Consider the following 21,709-nt stretch of genomic DNA (forward strand, 5'->3'; position numbering starts at 1 on the left):
CAGGGTATTTGGCTACCTTAATAAATCCAGCATCAAATTACTTTTTTACTTATTCCTTGAACTTGAGCAGAATTTCATGTTTCATTCTTCTCAGCTTTTGTTGCACAGGTTTACATTCTGATCTTATTGGTAACTTAGGTACTACCAATTCTGTATCCAATCCTGGCATGCCTTCGTATGACCAAGCAAATACATCCTTGTACTCTTGCAGTAATTCAATCAAATCCTGTCGCCCTTTATCAGATAAAGTGGTACTAATTTTCACCTCATTCTTTTCCATATTGGATTCTAAATTTAAGATCTCAATAGGTTCCTTATGAGGTAGAATTTGCTTATCCTCTTTTTCAGAGGGTAAATCATATCCTTCACCGTAACCTTCAACTTCCTCAGGACACATAGGCTGCTCAAAATCAATTTCCGGGCCAGCATCATTAGCATTAATGTCATGGATATTTGAGTTACTGAAAATAAACAATAGTATATATATAATCATGAAAATACATTTAAAAATGATTGTCATTTAGAACTAATGCATCTTTTATTAAAAAACAAAAAACATATAGTTTAACCCTTTACACAAAATCAAACTGTTTCCCCAGGGTACAGGAAATAATGAAAGTTTTGGTGTATTAGTCTGAAAAAGACTTAAAAACTACAGGTAATTCTTCCGCATTCCAATTATTTAACTCAAAGTCTGATGATGCGGGGTAAATGCCCATAGCTTCTTTTTCTACAAATTCATCATCTAATATGACATTGATACTAATTTCTTTAAAACATCTTCAACAACCAGTTTTTTGTCTTGCCGATCTTCTTGGAAAATGCATCCTCTTGACACAAAAGTATCATTTAATGGTGGAAAGGTCATTGGTTCCCATGTGAGATCTTCTCCAACTAACTTCATCTTTCTTAATTCTTGATTCCTTCTAATGCACCTCTGTCTCTCTTTTAGTGTTGACTGATATCCAAAATCGATCTTTCTTGGAAATAGGAAGGATTGGATTCACTGGTCCTTGCAAATAGCTTCCTAATCATTTTCCAATTTTTGCCCCTTTCCCTAGGGTAAACCTGAGTCCTATTTTCTTGCAATTGGAAATTTTGGGTTTAGGCATCCTTTTCCCCTCAACTACAAATGTTGCGTTAACAAATTCCAAGGATCTAAAAGAGCATTCAATAGTTTCTTCATCCAATTCGACATATAGAGCAGTGGTAGAGACTGAAGCGATTATGTTCTCTTCAGCATTAAGACATATCAACCTACCATCTATTACAAACTTTACCTTTTGGTATAATGTAGATGGAACTACCCCTGCTTGATGAATCCAGGGTCTTCCCAACAAACAATTGTAAGTTGGTATAAAATCCATTACAAGGAACTCTATCTCATATGTAGCTGGACCAATAGTTAAGGGAATATCGATTTTTCCCAATACCTCCTTTCTGGTTCCATCAAAAGCTCGGACAATACTCTGACTACTTCTCATGAGTGTGCTATCAATTGGTAATTTCTTCAGAGTCACTAATGGCATTACATTCAAATACAATCCATTATCTACTAACACTCAAGATAAAACATATCCTTTGCACTTAACTATAATATACAAAGCTTTAGGGCTACCATTAATTTCAGAAGGAATTTCGTCTTCGAAAAAAGAAAGGAAATTATCAACGTGTATATTTTCAATCAGCCTATCCAATTTGTTAACATGCAATTCCTTTGGTACAAAAGTTTGATTCAACACTTTTAGCAAAGTATTACGATGTGCTTCAGAGCTGAATAAAAGTGCCAAATCTGATATACGAGCTGGCAATTTGTGCAACTATTCAACAATGTTCTATTCAATTTGCTTGAGAAACTTCAAAAATTCTATAGCTTCGCTATCAATTACAGGTTCATTTATGGCAGTTTCATCCTCTTTTAACTGTAGCTCTACCTTTTTCCCTTTATCAACTAGACCTTGTTTCTCTGATTCCTTGTAATAACATCTCCCACTGCGGGTAAAATGCCCAACTTCATCTACCTCTTCATTTCCTCCCATTGTTTCCTTCATTTGGCATTTGTAATTCCATGGAACTTGCATGTCATCTTTATAAGGAAACGGGGATGGTGAAGCAATAACCACATTCAAAGCTTTCTTATATAGTACTTGAGTTCTTGGTGTGATAATTAGAGGATGATTAGAGTTATAAAACTCTTTGTATGATCCCTCGGATGCACAAATATCCATTTCTTCTTCTGATATTTCTTTGAAAAATTCCATCTCCTTTCCATCCATCATTTTTTGTATCAAAACCCGAAAATCTAAACATTGTTGTATAACATGTCCTTCATAACCATTATAATGATATATATTTTCGCAACTTAATTGTTCTGCTGACAGATCAGATTTCAACAAACCAATTTTGATCATTTAAGTCAATACCCATAACATAGGTGATTTCACTTCACTGACTTGCCTTATCACCTGCTTTCCGTTTTCCTCAATAACTACATTGATCCCTGCTCCCGTATGATTTGGAATGGAGTTTGAGCAAAATTTGGTTGTTCTTTATCGCCAAAATTTATGATATTCTTTGTTCTCGGGCTTTGAACAATTTTTTTGAATGCGATGCAATTTTTTACAGAATGCCCACGAGCCCCTGCATTATATTCCCACTGCAAGTTATCATTGTACCATTTAGGATACAGAGGTTGTATGGGTGATACATGATAGGGTGATATTATATGTTTGTCATATAATATCTGGTATAACTCTTTGTAGGTAATCGGAATTGGGTCAAACTAAAATTTATCTCTTTCCACCCTTGGTTCCCTTGTTTCTTGCTTAGCGAAGTTTGGTGTAGAAGATCCAATATCCTGAGGTCAAGACACTGTGATATTATTGGACTCATATTTCCTTGTGTCATTTACCTCACTTTCTTTCTTTTTCATAAATGGCTTCTTACTAGATTCACCACTTTCAAGTTTCCTACTCTTAATCGTCATTTCAATCATCTCACCTAATGTAACTTTGTCAGTAAAACTTTTGAAAGAATTCCCTATGATGTGAGTAAAGAAAGGAGCTTTCAAAGTGTTTACAAAGAGCACATTTGTTTCTTCTTCTTCCATAGGTGGATGCACCTGTATAGCTATGTCCCTCCATCTCTGGGCATATTGCCTGAAACTTTCATTGAATTTATTTTCCATGTTCTGTAGTACCATTCGATTAGGCCTTATATCCTTTACATTTTTATATTGTTCCAAAAAGGATTTATCCAAATATTTGCAAGATTTAATATGGGCTCTACTTAATTGGTTATATCATTGGATGGCCGAACCAGTTAAGCTTTCTTGGAAATAATGGATCAGTAGTTGATCATTCCCTATATAACCTGTCATTTTTCTATAAAACATTGTGATATGGGTAGAAGGACATTTCATACCATCAAATTTTTCTAAATATGGGATTTTGAACTTAGGTGGTAATACCAAATCAGGTACCAAACTCAATTCATTGGCTTCAATTCCGTATCTATTAGAACATTCTTTAATTTCTCTAACTTCTTCCATTAGTTGATCCAGTTGTTTGTTTAACTCTTTATTTGCTTCTTAATCACAATCTAGAACATTCTCAACTTGTTGGTTTATGGAAGCACTAGGTAAATTTATGTTTACCCTCCCTATTTGAGTAAACGCTCCAGACTGGGCTTTAACATGTGAGAGGTTGTATGATCAGGAGGGTATAAAGGTTCCTCAGTTACTTTAGGTTTTAGGTGATCTGCTCTTGGTGTAAAGCCTAGAGGATATAAAGGATCTTCAGTGAAAGTACCAACAACTGGGGCATTTGTTTGATCCATGTTTCTTCTTTGTAACATACTTGCAAATTTTCAATCATCTCATTCTGGGATTTCATTAACTATTCATGCATTTCTTCCTGAATTTTCTTGAAATTCTCTTGCATCTCAAGCTGATTCCTTTCAGTTTGAGCAACCTTATCGTCCATTGCCCTTTTCTGGTATTATATGGATGCTTAGGGGGGTCCAATATTCTTCAAAAAAAACCTTTTTAATGAATATGGATGAAAAATATAATGTCAAAATGTTTATGCTCAATATGTAAATGCAAGGTGTTGATATCAAGATAATTTATTTAGAACAACTTTTATATTAAAACAAAGTCTTATTACAAAGCTTTTAAAACATAGTACATCACAGATACATCTGGGCAACTTCTCCTAACTGTTGAATGTTTTCAAGTAACTCAAAGACCTTATGAGCTTCTTTAGTTCCTGGTTCTAATTCTTCATTCAAAGTGTTACCTTCGTATGCCAAGTCCACTAAATATTGTGCCACTCCCTGAGCTTGCTCCAAATACTTTGCAATAAGGTCTTCTGTTTGTTTGACTTTCCATTGAGCACGCTCCCAACGGTAGCGCCATTGCAAAATTCCTTCGTACGAGACAATAGGGAATTGATTTACCCTTCTCTGAAGATCTTGGACTTTGGTTTCTAGCTCATTCACTTACTTCTTTAGACTCTTTATTTCTGAGTTACTTTCATGATTTCACAGTGTAGTTTCCAATCTTTCAATCTTGCTTTTTAGTCTCTGGTTTTGAGCTTGATTTTCCAATAGTCTTTGCTCTAATGGCTCATTTTCTTTAGCAAGCATCTTGGTCTGGTGTTTACTTTGTTTGAGCTCATCTTTACCTTCTTCAGCTTTTCATTTCAAACCTGTCAACTCTTGTTTGCTTGATCCTTTGGCAATCTGAGTTTTTACTACCCATTGATAGGTTGACTAGAGATCGTTGAAGTTTATCCTGAGTTGTTTTTCAACATTGCTAACTTGATATGCTTTCCCTTTATGGATGTCTATCTCATTTTCTTTGTGGTAGACTTCTTCTTCAAGCTTTTACAGAGTTTTTCTCAATTGCTTACTTTCGATCTCAAAATCTTACTTTGCCAGCTCCAATGGAGATGGTATAATTCTCAAATGTTCTTTGATGGGTTAAACATTCTCGAAATTAACCACTGGAATGTTTTCGTTGACGCGGTTAATTCTCCATTTTTCGTATTCGGGTGAGATCTTTTGACTGAAAGTAAATAAATTTACTCGATGAATCCATTTCCAGGCCTTAGCAACTTTTCTGATCCTTTCATTGTATTGATCACTCCTGAATGCAAATTTTGATTCGAATAAACCAGATGTCGCGGGAATAAACTATCTTGATCCATATTTCCTGGAGAACATCAAAGGTGCATATCCTATGGAACCCCATATGCCAGGAAAATAAACCAAATCGTGCTCTCCACACTTATACGTTATGTTTGAAGAAGTATTCCATGAAGCTCGCCATAATACATCATTATCTTCGAGACTTCAAAAGATGTTCATACATTTTCCTTCGTCATAACCTCCGGGGCATTTGTGAGAAAGGAAATCTTGTAGAGGTTAGAAACCCTCTAGAAATACTCGTCCAGGAGCTCTTTCTTCATGTTTAAAATGGTTCAGAATCCATACCAATAATAGGGGTGCACAACCTATAAAACGTCCCTCTCCCTCGCGTCTGTAGGAATTCAAGGAACAGAATGTTTCAGCTAATATGGCAGGAACTGGATCTGCATTTTTATCCAATCTTTCAAACAGGTCTACAGTTGATATATCCACATGCCTCATAATCTTCGGGAAAATGATTAATCCATAAATTCCTAAAGCCAACATATCAATCTGCTTCCTTTTGTCTGGATGGTGGTAGATTACTTCTTTCAAGTCAGTCCAAGTAATGCATTCACTATCACCTTTTTTCTTGATATGTCTTGTAGCCCATTCTTCACTCATCCCAGTTAATAAGAGTACTTTCTTCTTGAAAGGAGCAGTCTTAGGTGACTTGATATATACCCTGTCTTCGTAGATTCTTGGACAGCAGATAAGAGCTCGATATTCTTCTATAGTGGGTGTCAAATCTACCTTGCCAAAGGTGAAACAACTGTAAGCAGGGTTCCAAAACTATGATAGGGATCTGAACAGATGTCGATCAATAGGAATGTCCGAAATATAAGCAATGTCGCCTTATAACTGATGAAATATCTGCTTGTCCGATGCTTCCCACTATTCCCAGATTTCTTTCAACTCACCCAAGTTATTTTGGCGAACATTGATATGTGTATATTTGACCAAATCTGACACGTACCCAGGTGATAGACTATTTCCCTTGATAAGTTGAGAATGCTCATACCATCTTAAGACGACTGCATTGTCTTCTACTTTATATTGGACTCTTTGTTCCATATTTCAAGCTTTCTATATGAAATCAGCCATGAATCAACACCATGATATGAAAATGAAAAATACAAAAATGAAAATGGAGCATAAAATTAATCAAAATAATTAAATCCTAATTTCATGCAATCTAGTTTCATGCTTCATTTAAAACAACAAACTTAACCGCATGATTTCTAGTTCGCAAGCATTTATAATAAAAGACTCAACATGCTTTTCCTTGTGTGCTAACTTTACAAGACTTATTTGGGTTAGGTTTCATCCGAACTTAAGTTCTAAGTTTTACTATATGCTGGGTTTTGGCTCTAGAGTAAGAAGGGTCAACGAATTATCCTTTGTTGGTGTCCCCTTGGACTATCAAGCCCTTAATCCTGGTCCATTACAGACTTTCAGATTACGTTCAATTCGAAGGAACACACTTCCTTAAGTTCATACAGAGGTGAAAACCACACGAGGAACATAAGGTGTGAGCTCAAAGAATGGTCCCCTATCCCATACAGAGGTGAAAACAACACGAGGGAGTAGTTTCTCATTCACTTAAACAGGATAAGAGCGGGGTTTTAGCTCATGTCATGAATGAAGTGCATAGTGGGTGAGGAAAAACATAACAAAAAATAAAATAATATACAACCTATCATTTTATTTTAACGATTCAAAATTAAATCTGTACACACATAAAAAAACAAAAGTTAATAAAATAATTTAAAAATTAAAACAAATTTATTATTTACTGCAAAGACAACTAATTAATAAATTGGTAGTTGGACTCTTATTTTTTTTTTAAATAAATCCCCAGCAGAGTCGCTAAGCTGTCGAGACATTTCTCTACCCTGGTGACGGAGAGTACAAATAGTATACCCCAGATGGTGTAATTAGTCTCGAAAAAGTAAGTGTTTATCCTCCATGAATCAGATAAAACACCAAATTATAGAGTCGCCACCAATCTTTTTATATGGTGAGATTGGTCACCAAAATGTCATATTATTTTAATAAAATTCCTAAGAATAATATTAAAATAATACAACTCGGGTCTTCTTACCAGAAAATTAGTTCGGGAGTCGGTTACGTATGGAAAAGAATTAGTATTCCCACAATGCCCAAAATGGGTACAAGTATTTATTAATTAAATGTCTTTGCGGTAAATGATAGATTTTTTTTTTAATTTAAATTTACAAATGACTTAAAAAATTATTAATTAATAATACTAATAATCTTATGACACTACAGCAAAATGGGTTTATAGCGACATTTTTAGCGGCGTTTTTAGAACAAACGCCGCTAAATACTTGTATTTTAGTGGTGTTTTATACAAACGCCGCTAAAGACCATCGTTAGTGGCGTTTTTATACAAACGCCGCTAAAGACTATCGTTAGTGGCGTTTTGATACAAACGCCGCTAAAGACTATACTTTAGCAGCATTTTTAGAACAAACACCGCTAAAGACTCATTCTTTAGTGGCATTTTTAATACAAACACCGCTATATACTCATATTTTAGTGGCATTTTTATACAAACGTCGCTAAAGACTCATACTTTAGTGGTGTTTTTATATAAACGCCGCTATAGACTCGTACTTTAGTGGCGTTTTTATACAAACGTCGCTATAGACTCATACTTTAGTGGCGTTTTTTTTTACAAACACCGCTGTAGACTCATGCTTTAGTAGCATTTTTATACAAACGCCGCTATAGACTCGTTCTTTAGTTGGAGCCCCTATTGCTAGCAACTTTATGTTGTAAATACATCTTTTAAATTGAGAACACAATTGTCTTTTATTGATTATTTTGATATTTGCAGAATAATGGAATAGATCAAGGCATTTTGAAACGAGTGTTTGTTGATTTAAATTTGTTCATCTCATATAATATAAGACATATATATAAATATTAAAAAATTACTACATTATTTTTTTTGAACAAAAAGGAAAAGCCAACGGTTTTATTGAATTAAATAAATGAGATCCAGCTGTTCAGCACATCCGTTTCGAACAAAGGAAAAATAATAAGTGGGTTCTGCTGAAAAATAAATACTGCCTAAAAAATGGAAATTGTGGGAGCTGGCTTTTCATTCCCTTGCTTCCTCTGAAAATAGACGACGAGAGCTCTTCAGCGAAAGAAAAATAGAAAAGAAGATAGATATGAAATACTAGGAAGAGACCATGTTTGAAAGTTTCTCTACAGTGGATCAATCCAACGTCGGTCTTTGGTGTCTCGAGATTCCACTTGCTTAGGGTTTCTTCATCGCTGATTTGTTCTGTCGACCCTAAACTCCAATCAGTTACTAAAAGATGGGTTATCTTGTTCCCTTCTCGGTGTATAAACCTGAAATAATATGCATAAAAATCCTCTACTCGTTTCTTTATTTCCTGTATCATTGCACTAATCACCGAGAAATTGGGATCTGTTGATTGGAGTTTTTCGATTACAGATCTGGAATCACAATCGATTGGTTTAGAAGGAAAACCAAGAATATGATGAGAGGGAGCGACAAGCTTGCAAGGAGAAAAAACTTGCCAAGGTTCTGTATATATTTCCTATATCTATTATTGAAATGCCAATGACCCTTACATGTTTGAGCCCCAACATGTTATTCTCTGCATTATTTCTTTGGACGCTTCTGGACATTGTATGGTTACCATGATAATAATTTCGGTTAGGCCTTAACATGATTCTCTTCTTTTTAAAATTTAGAGCATCACACCACAAAGTGCAGCGGGAAGTAACCGGTTGAGACTCTTAATCAACTAAAGAAACGAAAGCAACTATCCCTGGATGATAGTGTAAGCTCACTTTGTCTCAAATTTGACGCTATTTGATCACACACGCAAGGTTTTTTCATCGCTGATTTGTTTATAGTATTAATAAAATAAGCCTAATTATTATCTGTTTATTGGATCTATTTGGTGTTCACGATATAGATAATATTTCATTCTGGAAAGGAAGAATAATCGCTTTGAGTTAGAAGGCAATTTCTAAATTTTAAACGTGATGAATAATTTCGTATTATTCTGCGGCCAAACACAAGTTGATTTTCAAATTTAGTTTTTATTCTCTCGATTATACCATATAATTTGGAAATGATATGCTGTTTGGATTATAAATGTCTGATGTTTGTACTAATTTTTATGTGCTATAGGAAGAGGCAAAGATTCTGAGAGGTTCACAAGAGGATCTTCAGAGCTATCTTGAAGCAATTGATCAGCTGAGAAGCAACATTCAGTATTTCACTAACCATAAAAGTTTTAAAAGTACAACAGGTGTACTTACCCATGCCAATAATTTACTGACAAAAGCTATCTCAAAATTAGAAGACGAGTTTAGAAATCTATTAACAAACTATAGGTTGGTTTTAAAATTATACTGCATTATGCTAATATGTTTGGTGATTATCTTATAATGAGAAATGTTAAAAGTGTTCTACACGTTGTTTGAACTTCAGTGAGGTGGTGGAACCTGAACGCCTTTTCGATGGCCTGCCAGATTCATTGCGACCGTCAGCATCACCTGCGAAGCGAGGTGATAACAAGAAAGATTCTGACAACCAAAAGAACTTAGAAAATGTTGTTTACACACCTCCTACTCTTATACCTCCCAGGGTTCTACCTTTGTTGCGTAATTTATCCCTACAAATGGTTCAACCCGACCACCAGCAACAGTTGTTCAGGATTTACAGGTGACACCTTTTCTTCTTGATCTGATGCTATGATTTATATGTTTCTTCTCTTAGTGATTATAGCTTTCGAAACATGACTAATTTGCTTCGAAATTCATATTTGTAGTGAGGAATATCTGAAGTATTATATTATTAACTCTTCTCTTCTGGTCCAATTTATGCTTACTCCAAGAAGGGAGTCATCTGTGCAGATCTCAAAGACTGTAGTTTTCGGGATCTATTTCAATCATTGATGTTGGTATTTTTCAATACATATAACATATATATCTGCACTTTTAACTTTGCACTAATTTATGCATAAGTTCCCTGTAGAAACTCTAGAACTTGGCTTGATAAAATTAACTTATGAAAAACGTTTCTTATTAGAGTTTTGCACATATGGTGAATATTCTTTTTTAATTGGAAAAGATTTTGAGTTTTTTCGGGTTTCCCCTTATGCTTCTCTAGAGTCCTGAATAATTGGTGCCAATGATATGATATTTCCAAATGCTAGGGATACTCGTGCTTCAGTCTTGGAACAGAGCTTGAGGAAATTGGGTGTAGAGAGACGTAGTAAAGATGATGTCCAGAAAATGCAGTCTGTATGTCTGACAACTATTATTTGCTGCACTAGGATTTCACAACTATTACGATAATATATATATATATATATATATATATAATGTAGAGAGAAATATTTACATGTTGGCTCATATTGCTATTAGTGTAGCCTTAACTTGTTATGTGTCACGAATCATGGATTGAAACTAATATATTTACAGGTAAGGAAAATTTCTCAAATTCAATCATATGCATATTTGAGTTGATGCATGGGGGTATTTTCTTGATCTTATTGCATGTGGTTAATGTAGCATGTGGTTGATGTAGCATGCAATTTTGTGATTAATTGCATGTGTTGTCTTGCCTGCATCCTCTCTTTTTTTTCCCTACATTGTATTTTATTTTATATATCACCCCAGTTCTTCATGATTAGATTATGAGTTTACTGAAAATGTTTGTAAAATTATTTTTTTCCTAGACTCAAAACCCCACACTCCATGAACACTCAAAGTAAAACGGAAAGTCAAATTTATTTACCAAACCAAATGCTTTTTGTCAATTTTTTCTGGATGACTAAAGGAAAAAAACCTTATTTAGGAGGGAAAATATTGAATTGTCTAGCTTCTAAAAAAAATTTCTGAGATATATATTTAGTTTATCACTGAAACAGGTTGCTTCATTTCAGTGTGAACCTACTGGTGAACTGCTCTTCGAACTCGTATCACATTCAGTTTCCACCTTACCAGGAAAAGACATGCAAAACTCTAGGTACTGCTTCGCTCTCCATACAAGAGTTTCTAGTTCCGGTTCCAAACTTGCAGTACTGTTCGAGTAGGAAAACTGTTTCTCATGATAAAATTCATGACGCAAATAAATGTTTATGGTTTTTGTACTATATGATTTAGTTCATTTGTTTAGGATATTAAATATCTTCTTGTAATATATTGTCTCTGAATCCATTGTTTTCATTGTTATTTGAATTGAAGGTACATTGCTGATGAAAAGAATCAACTGAAGTTGCAGATCAAAACAAATTGCCACTAGAAGATTGTTTTTTATTTGAGTGAACAATGTTGAACTATGTTATATTTTAATTTAATTTTATAAAATTGGATTTCTTTTTCTGCATCATTTTTGTCAAAATTAATTTTTGTATTTTTATTGTTATTAGATAATGCTATAGAATATTAAATTTGTGTAATATAAAGTAGAATATGATATATGAAAAATCAGTTAATTATAGTGGCATTTGTAAATAAAAGCTACTAGAATTCAGGTTCTTTTACGGTGTTTTGTGAAGAAAACGCCAATACAAACATAGTTAATAGCGGCGCTATTTACCACAAATGCCCCTAAATTCCATAACATGTAGTGGCGTTTTAGAAAACAAACGTCACTAAAGACGAGGTAATTAGCGGCGTTTTTGAAAAAACGCTGCTATAGATCTAACTTTTTGCGGCGTTTGTATCTAAAAATGACACTATAGATCTGGCCTTTTACGATGTTTGTATCCAAAAACGCCGCTATAGATCTCGACCTTTTGCGGCTTTTATTCCAAAACGCCACTATAGATATCGACCTTTTGCGGCGTTTGTTCCAAAAACGCCGCGATAGATATTGACCTATTGCGGCGTTTTTTGTTCTCAAACGCTACTAACTTTAGCGGCGCTAGTATCACTGGTGTTTCTTACGGTGTTTTTCCTATCGCCGCAAGTGCTTTTAGCAGCGCTTAAAAACGCCGCTATAGGACTAAAAACGCCGCTAAAACTCTATTTTGTTGTAGTGTAAAAATACTAAATATATAAAAAATATATAGGTTAAGTTATAAAATATGTAAATTAATTATCATGATATAAGATATAAATACTAATAATAGAATTAATACTATAATAATAATTAATGGTTTAAAATGTAAAATATTAATATTATTTACCATAATTTGAAACAATATTAAGTTAATGTACTAATAATATAATTTATCCTAAATTATTAGAGAGGTCGAAATGTAAGTTTTTAAACATATTAAGGATTAAATATGGTATTTATCCATATATATATATATATATACAGTAATTATCAAAACGTAAATAAATAAAATTAAAGGAAAAAAATTAAAATATATAAGACATGCTTTTAATGACTAAATTGTAAAGTTACAAAATTACAAGGACCCCTGGAATCATTTACCCATACCCGTATTTACGCTCAGGTCCCTCCCAAAATGACGCCGCTCGGGGCAGGGGATATATAGGCCGGCCGAATTAGGCCTAAAACTTCTCATTTCTCTTCTCTGCTTCTCTCTAGAATTCCCTCGTCGGAGGGAATTCGTTCCCGGCCGGCCACCATGCGCCGTCGCCGATAGCCACTGTCGGCCACCACCCATGGTGGCTGGATTTTACCCAAACATACCAAAATGAAGTCCGAGTTGTCCTAAATCCGAATATGACTACCGTTTTTCCTAAAAATCCCTAAAACGCAGTAGATCTAAAATTTTATACCTTCGATGGTTCGTCTTCTCCGGTGGCGCGTGGAGGTACGTGGGTGCTTCGACGAGGGTAAGGCTTCTCTCACTGTCTTCCTTATATTTTTCTGGACTTTGGTTGTTGTGTATTGGGTGGTTTGCTTGCTTGTTCCTTTTTTCTTCGCAGGGTCACCCTATTTATAGGGTTTTTTGGTGCACCCTTTTATCCGATTAAACGAACGAACCCCGGTGAGTCACCGGAGCTACGGTGGTGACTCACCCTAGGGGTGGTGAGTTGTGCGGTTGCAAGACTGAGTGCATTAAATGCACCCAGATCTTGCAGATTCGGCGAGGACGTGGCACCATCGTGGCATGCAACGGTTGGATAGTTCATCGGCGAGGATATCATCATCTCTATGGTGGCATCGGAATAGCCCTAAGGTTACAATGAGTACCCTAGGGTTTTTGCTAGTCGCCTGTGAACGGTTGAATTTGCTTCTGGATCAGACGGCTGGGATTCGTGCGGCGCTGGAACCTTGCATGGAAACCCTAGCTGAACATGGGTTCGCTTCTAGGCCTGGAGAGTTGTTTGGTTCAAGTCTGGGCCTGGACCGATCCTGCCAGGCTCCTCGGATTGTATCCAAGTTTGAACTGGGTCATGGTCTGATAGTCTTGGGTCTTAATTGGGCTTTAGGATTTAACTTTGTAATTTGGGCCTTCGGGTTGTAATTTGGACCTGTAATAAAATTATTATAATTAAATAGAAATAAAACTAATATTATAATAATGTTATAATAATAATATAAATAAATAAATACTCAGACGAAAACGACTGTCGATATATACGACTTATTAAAAAATTGGACTTTTGATTAATTTGATTTGGAGTTGCCAACTACATTTGAGTTTAAAACAATTTTAAGACAAAATCATTTAAAAGCCAAAAGTTGGTCTATGTTTACCAAAGATTCATTTAAAGACTTTGGGAGTCAATTTCGTGTAGGAAAGGGTAAGCACCCCCACAGCGCCCAAAATCGGTACCTAATCACTTATACGTTGTTGTAATTATGGAATTTGCATATTTGAGTCGATATTTAAAATAGAATCCTTTTCCTTTGAACATTGACTAATTTATTTTGAATTATTTGTTAAGTGACATTCCCTATTTTGAGAAGAAACCACTAGATGTGCACATCCAACAAGACGAGGTCTATCCAATCTATTTCTTCTCTATACAAGAATGTCCCCTCTTTATTCATGGAAACAAAAGTATGTAAATCAAATATGCATGCAATAAGACATCAAATAAAATAATGAAACATGTTATTAAAGAAATCATACACGTTGCCATTATTTAGACTAAAATAAAAGAAATAATTAATTATTACCTCATTCGAACAAACATACGAAATGTGCACTAACAATCTAATTAAAGTAGGTATGAAAATAAAATTAATTAATTTTTTTCATTTCTTAAAATCAATCATCAAAAGAATCTACAAAAATACCATTTTTACTCAAAATAGACTCAATTTATTTCAATTTCACTTTTCGTTCGAATATCGTATTGAATCGCACTACAACTATTAAGTATGTTTTTCACGCCCATTTTACGATAGATGTTATTGAAACTATACGAATATATAATCTAAATAATGGCTAAAAAATAAATTAAGACAAACAAATATGCCACAAGTCTAAACAACAAAAAAAGATACTAAATTAAAGTAACAGTAACATGAGTGAAGGATTTAAATACAACTAAGACAAAATTAGAAAGCTAAACTATAAATAAATTGAGAAAAATGAAATGAACCAAAAATTACATGCTTTGAATTAAATCTAAACGAAAACAAAACAAAACATACATTTAATGAACCAAAATGAACATGTGTAAAATTTACGAACAAAAACTTCTAGAAATTAAACCAAAGCATACTGAAGGAATATGTTTAAATAAAATAAAAATCTAACATAACAATTGAAAGAATTGAAGAAAAATAAAATGACTAAAATAAGGACCAAAATGATACACATGTATAATATGGTGCCAAACTTAGAAGAAAAATAAAGTTGTTAACATGTTATTCATAAAATGGTCAAGTGACCAAAGTGGCAATTTGCCCACTATACCAAATGCGCATATCAATTTCCTGGTTTGGACCGAATATTGTGTAAAAAAAATTGAAAAAGGAAAAGGCTTTCACCTTTGTTTTACAAGAAGAAATAATGCAATAAAATAATTTCAACGTTTGATAGTATTGTCAAATTAGCCCGTATTATTTTTTTCAGAACATTTAACCCCCAAACATTTTATTTTGGGTAAAAAAGTAACTTCGTTGGATGAAAACCGTTAGTTAACCGACGGTCAACGTATGGTGCTGACCAAGCAATAACATGCAAACCAGATCTGGTGTGGCATGTCCATGTCATGATAGATATGATGTGACACTTCCACATCATATTTTTTAATAAAAATTAAAATATTATTCTTAATATTTATATATTTTTATTTTATATTTTTTGTCTAATAAGATATGACATGTGTCAACCCCATATTAATTTAAATTTAAACCAAACAAAACATGTTTTTGTGAGAAGTTGAACCTAGACCAACATACTTGAAATTTCATCACCTAACTACCAAGTCAAATCTTTCATTTGTTTATATTTTGCATTACAAAATATTTAACATATACGTTATGTCTCTCGCAGATTTTATCAAACACCTTCTTCATCCCCTCTTGACATGTAATTTCTTCTTCCTTTTATTAACCTCTTAACTATGTGGTTTTACACATAAATAAATAATTAACACGAACCTCTTGGTATCTCAAAATCTCACCGATAAGTTCTCCTTTCCCAGATCCCACTTACCTTCCACAAATCTCACCATCTCTAATGAACAAAAACGTTGGGACCTCCACCACGTCCATGTCCTTCAGGAACTGCATGCAACTGTCATTCTTATCACTGTTCATCCTCGTGAACACCACCGAATCCATCTGTCTCATCATCTTAATCATCGTCGGATACACCTTCACGTACGGCCCACAATGCTTGAGCCCCATGTCAAGAACTATCAGCTTGTGGTCCACCTTGTCATCTTCAATAAGCTTCTCCACTTTCTTCCGATAGTGGAGCTGAACCACAGCCGAGTAGCTGTCACCGTAGTACAACACGTCGCCCATCAGTTGGTCTGGCCTAATCCCTTCCTCTTCATGGATTTTCTCCATGCTTTTGTAGAAGCTTTTCTTTATAGGTCTGGCTGAGCTCCACCATAAATGGGTATATCTTACTGCTGTGGTAACTGTAGATGGTCGTGAATTCCACCTCCATGAGATTGCTTTTAGCCGTTTTAAGAGCTTCGTCAAACTCTTCCATGCTGTGGACCTGCTTTACCCTATCGTTGCTCGTGGATTTCTTTTTTCTCGGCACAACCGTCCCCTTGGTGATGAATCGAGGGGATTTTGTTCTTTCGAGTGATTTTGTTGAAAATGGTCTCGGCTTCGAAACAAAAGGTGGAAGAAAAGAACCATGGTAGCAAAGACAAGTGGCTTTTGGGATGAAATGAAGATTGGTGCATAGTGGTGGCTTAGTTAAGAGGTTTGTGATTGCAACAGCCATTAAAGTCTCACTTCTTGGTTCATAAAAGGAAGAAGAAATTATATGTCAAGAAATGATGAAGAAGGTGTTTGATAAAATGTGTGAGAGACATAACGTTTAAATATTTTGTAATAAAAAAGATAAACAAATGGACATTTTGGCTTGGTGGTTAGGTGATGGGGTTTCAAGCATGTTGGCCCAGGTTCAACTCCCCACAAAAACATGTTTTGTTTGGTTTAAATTTAAACCAATATGGAATTTACACGTGTTATCATCTTATTGGACACAAAATATTGAATAAAAATATAAAAATATTAAGAATAATATTTTAATTTTATTTAAAAAATATGATATGGCAGTAATGCATCATCATCTTTCATAACTTGGACATGCCACATCAGCATATAGGTCTGCGTGTTTTTGCTTGGTCAGAATCATGCGTTGACCGTCAGTTGACTAGTGGTTTCCATCAAACGAAGGTGCTTTTTTACCTAAAATAAAATATTTGGGGGTCAAATGTTTCAAAAACCAATACAAACAAGTTTGACAATACTATCAAACGTTAAGGTTATTTTATTGCATTATTCCTTAAAAAAAATCAAGAACCCTTTGAAATCAAGCCCATCTTCTTCAAATGGTCATCGTTTGTCGATGCAAGAAACTGTAGCATATGGTAGCCAATGTTCGATGAAAGACTTCCAAAATATAGACCTGAAGCTCTACCTCAATGATCCGCCATTAGGTTCATGTAAAAAGAAGAGAGACTCCCTAGATCTAAAGATTTACACTTGGGTAACTCAAATCTCTTTTTTGTTTTGTTTTGTTATGGTAGCTGATTTGATCCAAGATGGTTTCTCTCTATCTCTGAGATTATTTTTCTATGTGGGATTTATTTTCTTATATGTTTTTGTGTTTGATGGTTATTTTACAAAGGGTTTTCCCCTAAAAATGCTCTTTTTTTCGTTGTTGTGCAGGTTTTCTCATTTTTTTCTTCATTTTTTTGTTGCTATCCTATGGTTTTTGGTTTCTGAATCCCCCTCGTTTTTTAGTTCTCTCCTCTATGTTTTATTTGAATCCATAAGGGGAGCCTCTTGCTAACTTCCCAATCCGTATAATGAAGGCGAGGCTCTCTGCTCCTTTCGTATTTTACAGGCTATAGTAAAAGGGACCAACTCGTGCATCTAGCATGGCATAAGGGATAGGGACCAGTGGTCCCAGGCTTGAGTGATTTGTCCTTGTTGTTTTTGTGAAAAATGGTTACTAGTGTACTAGAGACTACCGATCTTGTTGTCGGCACGCATACGGTCCCTGATGATGACGAGGAACAAGATTTGGTGGTGGTAGAACTTGTTACTGGCGATGACTTGATGTGGTGGTAGTACTTGTTATTGGCGAAAACTTGTTGTGGTGGTAGCAATTTTTGTTATCGGCGGTGACTTGTTGAAGCCGATTAAGGTTCTATAAACCCTAGCATGCGATTGTTGGATCAGTGGTGCTATTGGGCTTCGGGTTTGATATGTAATTAGGCATGTAAAATAAATAAAAATATTATATTATTTATTTATTTAATATATATATATAATACATATTCTTGAATTTAATTTAATAACCACCATTAATATATAACCTAATTTATTAAAACTTAATTTATTTATCATAAGTATATATTTATCATAAATATATATCGATATTACCCCTAAATTTAACATCAAAAGTCAAAAATTAATATAATCTCAAATAGAATTAAAAGGCTCAAAACTTAATCATGAGGACGAAAATGAGTGCCTACAGCTATTCCTCTTTGCCCATTCGTGTGGAAACACGAAATAGGACAAAGACAAAAGAGATAATGAATTTTTTGTTTGGTTTTATCTTCTGCTTTGGAAGTTTGTCATTGTCTCAAGCGAGACTAAAAATAATCTTCTTTATCTCAAGGGAGATTTAAATTCATATTTCAAGGGAAACAATTTCAATGTTTATGTTTCGAGTAGTTCTGTCTCGAGCAAGATGGTTTTTTTCTTCAAGAGAAACAATCTAAAGTGATAAGAAATTTTGTTACAAGAGAAACAATCACAAGTGGGATATCAGTTTTGTTTCGACCAAAACATTCTTAATGTTTTCATTTCAAAGGAAACTCTCTCGAGTGAGACACAATTTTGTTTCAAGAGAAACAATATCTAGGTTTTTGTTTCAATAGAGACTGTATCAAGTAGGCAGAATTTGGTTTCAAGAGAAACAATCTCAAGTGGAATAAAAATTTATTTTAAGGGAATGTGAGTTTTAGGTTTTCATTTCAAAGGAAATTGTCTCAAGTGAGACAAAATTTTATTTCGAGAGAAACAATCTCAAAGGTGTGCATTTCAAGAGAAACTATCAGGAGCGAAACAAAATTTGTTCAAGAGAAACTATCTCAAGGGAGACAGAAAATCTTCTCTTTCCATCAGCAATCTTTTCTTTCCTGAAAGATTTGTAAAAACTGTGTACCTATGAATGTAACTATCTTGAATGTTTTCATGGATGCCGAGATGAAGTTTATCTCAGTTCTTTAAAGTTTAGCCACATTTAAGAAAAAAATGAGCTTTTGGAGTTATCCTCAACAGAGGAGAAAAATGTTCTTAAGAAAGAGAAATTTTAGAATTCCCTCATGTGTGGAAAAAAGGTCTTGCATAAGGCATAATTTCAAAATAATTTTTAAAGGCATTCTCATGAGAGGGAAATCAAGTTTCTGATGTTGCATGTGATAATGAATGTTTTATGTAAATATGCAAATTCATGTAACATCTATGTTAATGTATGTTTTTTATCAATGGTCATGAATGGATGCACGAAAAGTCTCCATTCTCTTTCTGATTTGGTATTCTTCATTTTTTTCACCAGAGTGTACTATTACAAACTTGACTTGTGACAAATCGTTCTTCTTTTCCCAACGAAATTTACCCCAAAATTTTGACTTTCTCGACCCAGCTTTAATTTTGAGCTCTTGAGTCTGTGAGACTTTTGTCAATTTCCATGATCTATTCCCAGAGAGATTATCTTGTTTGAAAATTATTTTCTTCCATTGAAAAGTGAAATGAAGAAAATTAAAAAAAGGAATTTTTTAAGAAACCAAAATATTGCTCCCTCTTTGGACTCACAGTTGAAGAAAATCGTAAAATATGAGTTCATTGAATATCAAAAGAATCAACTGCTCTTTTAATCTTTCAAATTTATAACTTTTTTGACAAGTGTCAGGGTTGACGGGTTAGTTTTAGGTTAACTTCCTAAATTTTCTAAGGTTTGGTTCATTTAGTTGCCTTTTTTCTCTTTCCGTGCGAACATCGTGACATGCCCCTATTTCTCTGCTTGACATTCCAAATGGATGTGGACAAAATGAATCAACTAGCATATTCAATTGCTAAACTTTTAGAATAGTTCTATTTTGGTTATCTGAAATCTTCCATTTGTTCAAGCTTCAAAGACTCTTTTAGTAGAGGCAGTGTAGAAATATCAGTCTAAAGACAAAGTCAATGAGTGCTTTTATAAAGTTGACTATAATAGATGTTTCTCAACTCCCTTAGTTCATCGTCCACTGACACTCATTGTTAATTCAAACCTCGAACTTTGTCATTTCCTTAAATTATTTTAACTTTGATTTCTTTTGTATTTATTTTGGCTTAGATGAAGTTTTCATCTTGTCACAAGTCTTCGACTTGACAATCACAGTGGAGCAAACATTGAACTGCTAGGTATCTCAATCAATGTCACATTTTGAATGTAACATATTTAGAAAACCAAGGCTTTTGAGTTTCCTCTATAACGAATGGCTTTAGTATAATAGCTCTAGCTCTATTGTATCTACCTTGTAATGATACTACATTAATTTCCTGGGTATACGGATTCAAGATTTCTTAAGCTCATTGAGAATGACTTTTATAGTCTGGGTGTCGTTGAAGGTCAAAAAATTTCATCTTTAGAGTTCAATTTCTAAGCAACTGAGATAAACTAAAATCATCCACTCAACTATTCCATCTGTGAAGATTATGATCATCATTAAACATCCTCAACAGAAGTATAATCTAATTAGTTATACAATATCATACATAAGAGATGCATCATTTTGTTAGCTCCTAATACATACCTGAATGCCAAGCCCTTTGATTATATCTTCATGAGAGGAGAAGGTTATCTTTATCCCTTCAAGAGGAGGGTGTAATGTTCGAGTGTATCTTCTGGAGTAGGATCAAGGCTTCTTATTTTACAAGGGTTCAATCTTGTCACTTGGCAAAGATCTATAACCCTGTTTCTTTAAAGAGCATTAACTTAAGTTGATATTTACATAATTTCAAGATTAAAATTTGCTCATTTTTCATAACCTCATAAGGTAACATTTCATTTAATATGTTCGAATGCCAAGTGACTTAACAATCTTTAAACAAAGAAAAAAAAATAAAAGAGAAACAAGTTCAAACATGATAATATGATTTTAATGTAAGTGCAGAAAAGATTCCTGGTGGATGTAGTAGCCTATTCCTTATCAGAATGCCCCATTACTTATCAAATTTCCATGCCCAAAATTCTTAGTGGTGAGCCATGAGCTTCCTATGTGGTAGCTACATATGGCGTTAACATCATAGCATTCAGGATAAAGGGCCTCTTTTTGGACTAAACTGGAGTCATAAGGTTATTCTCAACCAACATTCGGAGCAATTCTTCATACATCATTTGAATTGAACCAATATGAGTCTTTCTATGAATCACTTTATGAGGTTTGCTCCCATGATTAGTTGAATATGATCGCACCATATTGATCTCAACTGTTTTCTCAACATCAGTACTATCAGTGCCCCTTATCTTGCCATTCTTAATAACTCTTTCAATCATTTCTCCACACTTGACGATGTCAGGGAAACTCTTATTGAAGACCCCTTTCAGTCATTATATATAGATATTTTAATGTATAAATGAAAAAAGTGGTGAACTCTCTTTCAGTCATTGGTGGATGTACTTGAGATGTAACATCCCTCCATTATTTTGCATATTTTTGAAAGCTCTCATTGCATTTCGTCTCCATATTTTACAGAGTTGTTTGGTTAGGGGTCATATCATTCATATGCTTGTATTGACCTAAAAAGACATTAACCAAATCCTTCTAGAAGCGAATTTGAGTATGAATTAGTTGATAATACCACTTAGAA

General features: G+C 34.3%; 1 pseudogene; it reads right to left on the reverse strand.

Moving 5' to 3' along the window:
• Nucleotides 1–15,712: 15,712 nt before the first annotated feature.
• LOC120207588 lies at nt 15,713–16,556 on the reverse strand (annotated as a pseudogene).
• Nucleotides 16,557–21,709: the final 5,153 nt, after the last annotated feature.

This window comes from Hibiscus syriacus, unplaced genomic scaffold (genome assembly GCF_006381635.1).
Source record: "Hibiscus syriacus cultivar Baekdansim isolate YM2019G1 unplaced genomic scaffold, ASM638163v2 tig00000477_pilon, whole genome shotgun sequence".
Taxonomy (NCBI): domain Eukaryota; kingdom Viridiplantae; phylum Streptophyta; class Magnoliopsida; order Malvales; family Malvaceae; genus Hibiscus; species Hibiscus syriacus.